The sequence below is a fragment of the Miniopterus natalensis genome, chromosome 8 (assembly GCF_054644295.1).
Source record: "Miniopterus natalensis isolate mMinNat1 chromosome 8, mMinNat1.hap1, whole genome shotgun sequence".
NCBI classification, from domain to species: domain Eukaryota; kingdom Metazoa; phylum Chordata; class Mammalia; order Chiroptera; family Miniopteridae; genus Miniopterus; species Miniopterus natalensis.
In genome coordinates, this window is record NC_142088.1 from 68,645,301 (window position 1) to 68,653,471 (window position 8,171).

The window sequence follows — 8,171 nt, forward strand, 5'->3', positions numbered from 1 at the left end:
TAGAGATCCTAGAAATAGACCCACACAAATATAGTCAACTGATGTTTGACAAAGGAGCAAAGACAATTCAGAAAGAACAGTCTTTTCAATAAATGGTGTTAGAACAACTGGACATTCATATTCCAAAAAGAAAATCTGGACACAGACTTTACACCTTTCACAAAAATTAACTTTATATGCAACTTCTAGAAGAAAACATTGGAGAAAACCTAGTCAACCTTGTGTTTGACGATGAGTTTTTAGATAAAACAAAGTATTACCCTTGAAAGAAAAAGTTTGTTGAACTTCATTAAAATTAAAGACCTTTGCTCTGCAAAAGATACTGTTAAGAGAGTGAAAATACAAGGAAAAAATCTTTGCAATATACATATCTGATAAAGGACTTTTGTCCAAAATATGCAGAGAACTCATGAAACTCAACAATAAGAAAACAACCCATTTTAAAAATGGGCAAAAGAGGTGGACAGACACAGAAGATATACAGATGGCTAATAAGCATATGAAAACATGTTCAACATCATGCCATAAGGGTATTCTCAGTAGCATTTTATAATTGCAAAAGACTGGAAACATGATTGTTTATGACTTGATGATTTGATGATTATGATACAGCTATGCAATAAAATGCTATTCGACTACTTTCTTTGCTGAAAGAAAAAACTCCCAACCAAGAAAACTCTACCTGGCAAAGCCTTCAGAAGTGAAGGAGAAATAGAAGTTTGCAAACAAGCAAAAGCTAAGAGTTTATCACCACTAGACTGGCCTCACAAGAAATGTTAAAGGGACTTTTTAAAGCTGAAAGGAAAGGGCACTAATTAATAACAGGAAAACATATAAAAGTATAAATCTCACAGGTAATGATAATTATGTAGCATAAATCAGAATAGTCTAAAACTGTAAAAGTGGTGGGTTAATCGCAAAGTTAGTATGAAGGTTAAAAGACAAAAGTAGTAAAATGACTACAATAATTTGTTAATGGATACAGAAGATAAAAAATTATAAATTGTGATCTCAAAAATATAAAATGTGGGGTGGGGGTGGGGGGAGTAAAAATGTATAACTTAAGATGTGTCTAAACTTAAGTTACCAACTTAAAAAACATAAACCGTCATACGAAACAGAAACAGACTCATAGATACAGAGAACAAACTGATGGTTGCCAGATGGGAGGGCGGTTGAGTGGTTGGGTGAAAAGGAGAAGGGATTAAGTACAAATTGGTAGTTAGAAAATAGTGATGGGATGTAAAGTACAGCATAGGGAATGTCGTCAATAATACTGTAATAACTATCTGTGGTCCCAGGGGCGTACTAGAATCATCAGGGGGACCACTTCATAAATTATATAAACGTCTAACCAGTATGCTGTATGCCTGAAACTAATATAAAATAATACTGAATGTCCACTGTAATTGAAAAATACAAAAAGAAATAGTTTGGTTTTTTTTTAAAAAAAGAAAACAGCTTATATGTGGAATGACCACCAATGTATTAAATAGGAAAAAAAAATTAGCAAGATGCTACGGTCTGGGTAAAATGAACAAAGAAAATGTACGTGTAAGTGTTTATATAATCATAGGCTATCTTTGTGAGAACACACACACGTAAAGTTGATTCCTTCTGGGAGACATAGTTTGAATTTCATCTTTTTGAACTCTTCTAATGTGTTTATGTATTGACTTCAAAAATAAACTTCATGTTTTTTATTAGGTTGTAAGTAGTGTTTTATATACAGAAATGGAAACGTCAATCCACTTTTGTTCAATTTTGGTTGGAAAAAGCCTGAGTCGTCTCTTTAAGTTAAATATAAAGTGGGTATTTATTTTAATGAAGCTAATCTTAAATAATTGCTTTGAATATAGGTTCAAGTTTTCTGTTGGGTAATATAAATTGAATTGAGTCAGAGCTGGCTTCCTTTTTAGGAGAGATCAAAAAGGTGGGGCAAGGTAGTGTAAAAGGAAGATAAATGCTTTGATGGCTATGAATGATTGTCCTTTGGAATCATGGTGCTGGGACTTTTCGTCAAAGGGTTATTTGGGGGAAGTACTTACACTAGATAACAAAGGAGAGGAAAGGCTGAAAATGTTATTTTCCTGAGAGATTTTCAAAATTCTGGGTATAAGCAGGGTTGTTTTAGGGCCAGAAGGGTCTTTTCAAAATTTAACTCTAGTTATGTCACCCCTTCCTTAAAAACCTCACTGCCTTTTTTAAAAATATATATATCTTTATTGATTTCAGAGAGAAGGAGGAAGAAGGAGGGAGAGAGAAAGAGAAACATCAATGATGAGAGAGTCATCACTGATCGACTGCCTCCAGCAGGGCCTGGACTGGGAATCAAACCACGATCTCCTGGATCCTAAGTCAATGCTCAACGGCTGAGCCACGCCCAGCCAGGCCCTCACTGCTTTTTGATAGATAAATTCCTCAGTTGACTTATGACCCCAAATGATTTGCCACTTTATACCAAGAACATCTTGCTTTATTACCTCTAGCCTCAGTGGTCATATTTCTTGCCATGTTCTCTCTGCCATAAGGGTTTCATTTATGCTATTCTCTCTGCCGACTACTCTTCCCTCTCCTCTTTTAGCTCTTGTCTGCCTTTTCGAATCCCACTTTAAGCAACTCTTCTTCTGAAAAGTCTCCCCCCAACTCTGACTAGGCCAAATCCCTTATTATAAGCTCTTTACACACTATATGCTCCTTCATATCTCTAGTCTTGGTGGCAGTTTTATATCGATTTGTTGCTTATTTGATACCTGTCTCCCTAACCAGATTATAAGCACCATTGAGAACCATGTTTATTTTTACTTACATTATCCTAGCACCTAACATGGTTCTTAGCACATAACAGGCCCTCAATAAATACTGTTGAAAACGTGAACAAGTGAATGAGTGATTGAAGGCATAGTTCATGCTCTCAAGGCAGTCCCACTCTAGTGCAGGGGTGGGGAACCCTTTTTCTGCCAAGGGCCATTTGGATATTTATAACATCATTTGAGGGCCATACAAAATTACCAACTTAAAAATTAGCTATGAAAAAAGCTCCTAGATTTATCGAATTTCAAGTTCTGCCTGCAGTTGCCTTGGCAGGGCCAGACCAAGTGATTTTGTTCTCCACCCCTGGTCTAGTGGGAAGGTAGCAACTGCAGTTTAAAATGAGAGGTGTGGCCTGGCCAGTGTTGCCCAGTGGGTGAACATCGGCCAATAATCCAGGAGATCGAGGTTTGATTCCCAGTCAGGGCACATGCCCGGGTTGCAGCCTCGATTCCCAGCAAGGGGCATGCAGGAGGCAGCCAATCAATGACTCTCATCATTGATGTTTCTATCTCTCTCTCCCTTTCCCTTCCTCTCTCTGAAATCAATAAAGACATTTAAAAAATAATAATAAAGGTCATTCTCCCAACACCAACAAATTTCTATAAAAAATAAAATGAGGGATGTACTTTATTGGAGATATCAGTACAATTTTTATTTATTTATTTATTTATTTATTTATTTATTTATTTATTTATTTTTATTTTTTAAAATATATCTTTATTGATTTCAGAGAGAGGAAAGGAGAGGGAGAGAGAGAGAGATAGAAACATCAATGATGAGAGAGTCATTGATCGAGCCCGCAACCCGGGCATGTGCCCTGACCGGGAATCGAACCCCGATCGCTTGGATCCTAGGTCGACACTCAACTGCTGAGCCACGCCCGGCCGGGCAGTACAGTTTTTAAAAGGGGGAGGTACTGATCAATGAAATCCCAAATCCAAGAAACCACCACTTTAGTTCATGAGGAATTTTGAGGGAGTGGGTATAATCAGATACGTACTTTAGAAAATTTTCTCTGGCCACATGGTGGAAGATGGATTATACCAGGCCAAGCCCAGAGTTAGGAGTATAAATGGATTATTTCAATAGTCCTGGTGAGAGATGAGGACCTGAATTTATTTAGAAGCCATAGGTAAGAAAGAACAGATAAGAAATAAAAGCTATAAAAGTGGTAGAATTTATTGGATTATGACAGATTTGATATGGGTGATGGAGAGGATTTAGGTGAGTGGGTGATGCATTAATTAGAGTTGGTACTTTAGGAAGTGGAACTAATTTTTGGGATAAAGAGCATATGATTCTGTGAGGTACCATAGTATTATAGCTTTGATTTTTTTTCTTTATGCCTAAAGCTGTGAGGACTTCTTGAAACATTGTCTTCCTTTGACTTCAGAATACCACATATTTTTGTTTGTTTTCCTCCTATTTCACTGACTACTACTCAGTGCCCAATGTGGGCTCCTCCATCTGACCTTCAAGTATTGGCAGGAATTAGGTTCTTTTGGTTCTCTCCTTTACTTTTTTTCCAGGTGATTTTACCTAGTTTTATTTTTTAAAATACCTTGTGTACATTGATGACCTCACCCCTATTTCTCCCCTGAATTCTCCAGGCTAGTATCCCAACTGCTTACTGGACATTCCTACTTAAATGTTGAAGAAGCACCTGAAATATAAGAAGTCCAACAATGAACTGTTGATTCCCTTCCCTCCCAGGCCTGTTTATCCCATAGTGTTCCTCATCATGGTAAATGGTACTAAATCTCCCCAGCTGCTCCAGTAAATATGTGTAAAGTGTGGATGAGTTTAATACCATTGACTACATCTCAGAGGCTAAATGTCCTCAGCATTATGTGCACAGAAAAGTCAGAGTTAGTTTCATTGCTCTTTTCTATTGTCTTTTTTCAAAATAATATTTTATTTTTCAATTACAGTTGACATACAATATTACATTAGTTTCAGGAATACAACATAGTGATTAGATGTTTATATAACTTACAAAGTGATCAGTATAGTACCCATCTGTTTTCTATTGTCTTTTTAGTTTCTGTTTTATTTACTTCTACTCTGATCTTCTTTCTTTCTTTTTTGAAACTTGATGAATAGGGATTTTCAAATTATTTTTTTATCTTTATTGTTGAAGATATTACAGATGACCCCTTTTTTCACCCACTGATCCCCTCCACCCCACATTCATCCCACTCCCAGGCCTTCCCCAGACCACCGCCTGTGTCCATGGGTTATGCTTATAAACATATAAATTCTTTGATTAATCCTCCCCACCCACTCCCCCACCCCCGCATTCCCTCTGAGATTTATCAGCCTGTTACATGCTTCTATGTCTCTGGATCTATTTTGTTCATCAGTTTATTTTGTTTATTACATTCCACATATGAGTGAGATCATGTGGTACTTGTCTTTCTCTGACTGACTTATTTTGCCTGGCATAATACTCTCCAGTTTCCTCCATGCTGTCCCAAAGGATAAGAGATTCTTCTTTTTTTACAAATGCATAGTATTCCATGGTGTAAATGTACCACAACTTTTTTATCCACTCATCTACTGTTGTGCACTTGAGAAGAATGTATATTCTGCAGCTTTGGGGTGGAATGTTCTGTAAAAGTAAATTAAATCCATCTGATCTAGTGTGTTGTTTATGGTCACTGTTTCCTTGTAGATTTTTTGTCTGGGAGACCTATTCAGTGATGTCAGTGCGGTGTTAAATTCCCCTAGTATGACTGTATTGCTATCAATCTCTCCCTTAAAGTCCTCTAGAAGTTTTAAAATAAATTTAGGTGCTCCTATATTGGGCGCATATGTGTTTATCAGGGTTATATCCCCTTGTTGGATCGACCCCTTTAATATTATGTAATGACCTTTCTTGTCTCTTGTTATGGTCCTCATTTTGAAGTCTATTTTGTCCAATGTGAGTATTGCTATCCCACCTTTTTTTTTCATTTCCATTTGCTTGGTAAATTTTTTCCATTCTTATATTTGGGTCTTGTTTTCTCATCCATTCAACCACCCTATGACTTTTTTTTTTTTTTTATTGTTTAAAATATTACAGATGTCCCTTTTTCTCCCCAATGACCCGTTCCACCCCGTTCCTTCCCCCTCCCCAGTCCCTCTCCCCACCATTGTCCATGTCCTTGGGTTGTGTATATATGCACATAAATTCTTTGGTTACTCTCTCCCCCTCCACCCACCTGCCCTCCTCCATCCCTCTGACATTCATCAGTCTCATCTATGCTTCCATGTCATTGAATCTATCATGTTCATCAGTTTATTAAGTTCTTTAGATTCCACGTATAAGCGAGATCATGTGATATTTTTCTTTCACTGCCTGGCTTATTTCACTTAGCATAATATTCTCCAGGTCCATCCATACTGTTCCAAAGGGTACGAGATTCTTCTTCTTTACAGCTGCGTAGTATTCCCACCCTATGCCTTTTTATTGGAGCATTTAATACATTTACATTTAAGGTTATTATTGATAGACACTTATAAATTGCCATTTTAATTCTTTATCTCTATGTTTCTCTCTCTATTTCTACTTCTAATTACAGCAGTTCCTTTAACATGTCCTGTAATGCTAGGTTGGTGGTGATAAACTCCTTTAGCCTTTTATTGTCTGGGAAGCTCTTATTTCACCATCTTGCTGGATAGAGTAGTCTTGGTTTCAGATCCTTATTTGCATTACCTTTAATAATTCATGCCATTCCCTCTGGCTTGGAGAGTTTCTGGGACCTCCTTTGTAGGTAACATATTGCTTTTCTCTAGCTGCCTTTAAGATTCTCTCTTTATCTTGAATTCTTGGCATTTTAATTATGATGTGTCTGGACTTGGGCCTCTTTGGATTCTTGCTTGGGACTCTCTGTGCCACCTGAACTTGTGTGACTTTTTCCTTGACCAAGTTAAGGAAGTTTTCTGCCATTATTTCTTCAAACAGTGTCTCTAACCCTTGCTTACTTTCAACCTCCTCTGGCACTCTTATGATGCAAATATTGTTGCATTTCATGTTGTCCCACAGCTCCCTTCGACTGTCCTCTTGTTTTTTAATTGTTTTTTCTTTTTGGATCTCTGATTGAGTGATTTTTTTCTACCCTGTCATCTAATTTGCTGATCTGATCCTCGGCTTCCTCTAATCTGCTGTTTATTCCTTCCAATGTATTCTTTATTTCTGCTATGTCATTCTTTTTTTAAAAAAATTTATTTAAATATATCTTTATTGATTTCAGAGAGAGGAAAGGAAGGGGGAGAGAGAGAGATAGAAACATCAATGATGAGAGAGTCATTGATCGGCTGCCTAGCCTGCAACCCGGGTATATGCCCTGACTGGGAATCGAACCACGATCTCCTGGATTCTAGGTCGATGCTCAACCACTGAGCCACACCCGGCTGGGCTCTGCTATGTCATTCTTAATTTCCATACCTTTTTTCATGCTGTTGAGATCCTTACAATCAGTATTCTGAACTCTATATCTGATAGGTTGCTTATCTCCATTTCATTTAGCTCTTTTTCTGGAGACTTCTCTTGTTCTTTCATTGGAGGCTTGTTTTTTTGTCTCCTCATGTTGGCTGCCTGTTTGGGTTTGTTTCCATGTATTAGGTAGATCTGCTAGGACTCTCATTCTTTTTGGAGGGTCTCTGGTACAGGCCAATGTCAGAACCAGTTTATGACTGGCCCTGAGTACCCTCTTTGGTGCTATCAACAACCCTCGGCTTGAGGACTCCTCTGCTGGGGCTGGGTGTGGTTGGACAGGACCAAGATTCGCACCGAAGTCTGCTTTTCCAAGGCCCAGTTCCAGAAACAGATTAGGCTAAGATTCAAAGCACTCTGAGGTCTGCCTCTGCCTGCAGGCTGATTAATCTGATTCTCTTAAAGAGCCTCAGGCTGTGGAAACTCCTCTGGGTAGGGTGAGAGGTTTTACAGCAGGGTGGGGCAATTGTTTCCCCTCCAGGCAAAAGCAACAAAATGTCTGAGAAAGATGTCCTCTGCAGTATGGAGGAATGACTCACCACAGGAATCCAGAAGGGTGCCTTCTGATCTCTATTTCCAAAGCCCGAAACCCTAGATTCTCCTCACATAGCTCCAGTCCACTCTGCCCTCCCTCTGCTGGAGTCCAAGGTGAGTGGCTGCACATGAAACTTTGTGCGTTGGCTCTTTAAGAGGGTGCCTGCAGTTCCAGCCACCTCTCCCTGGCAGACAGAAACCTGGCTGCTTTTCATAACCAGATGTTATGTGAGCACCTTTCTCAGTTCTGTTGCTCTGGGCTGGGGAGCCAAGCCTGGGGTTTAGATCCCAGAGTTCTCAATGGGAACACCCCATAGCTGAGATATCCCTGTGGACCTTCAGCTGC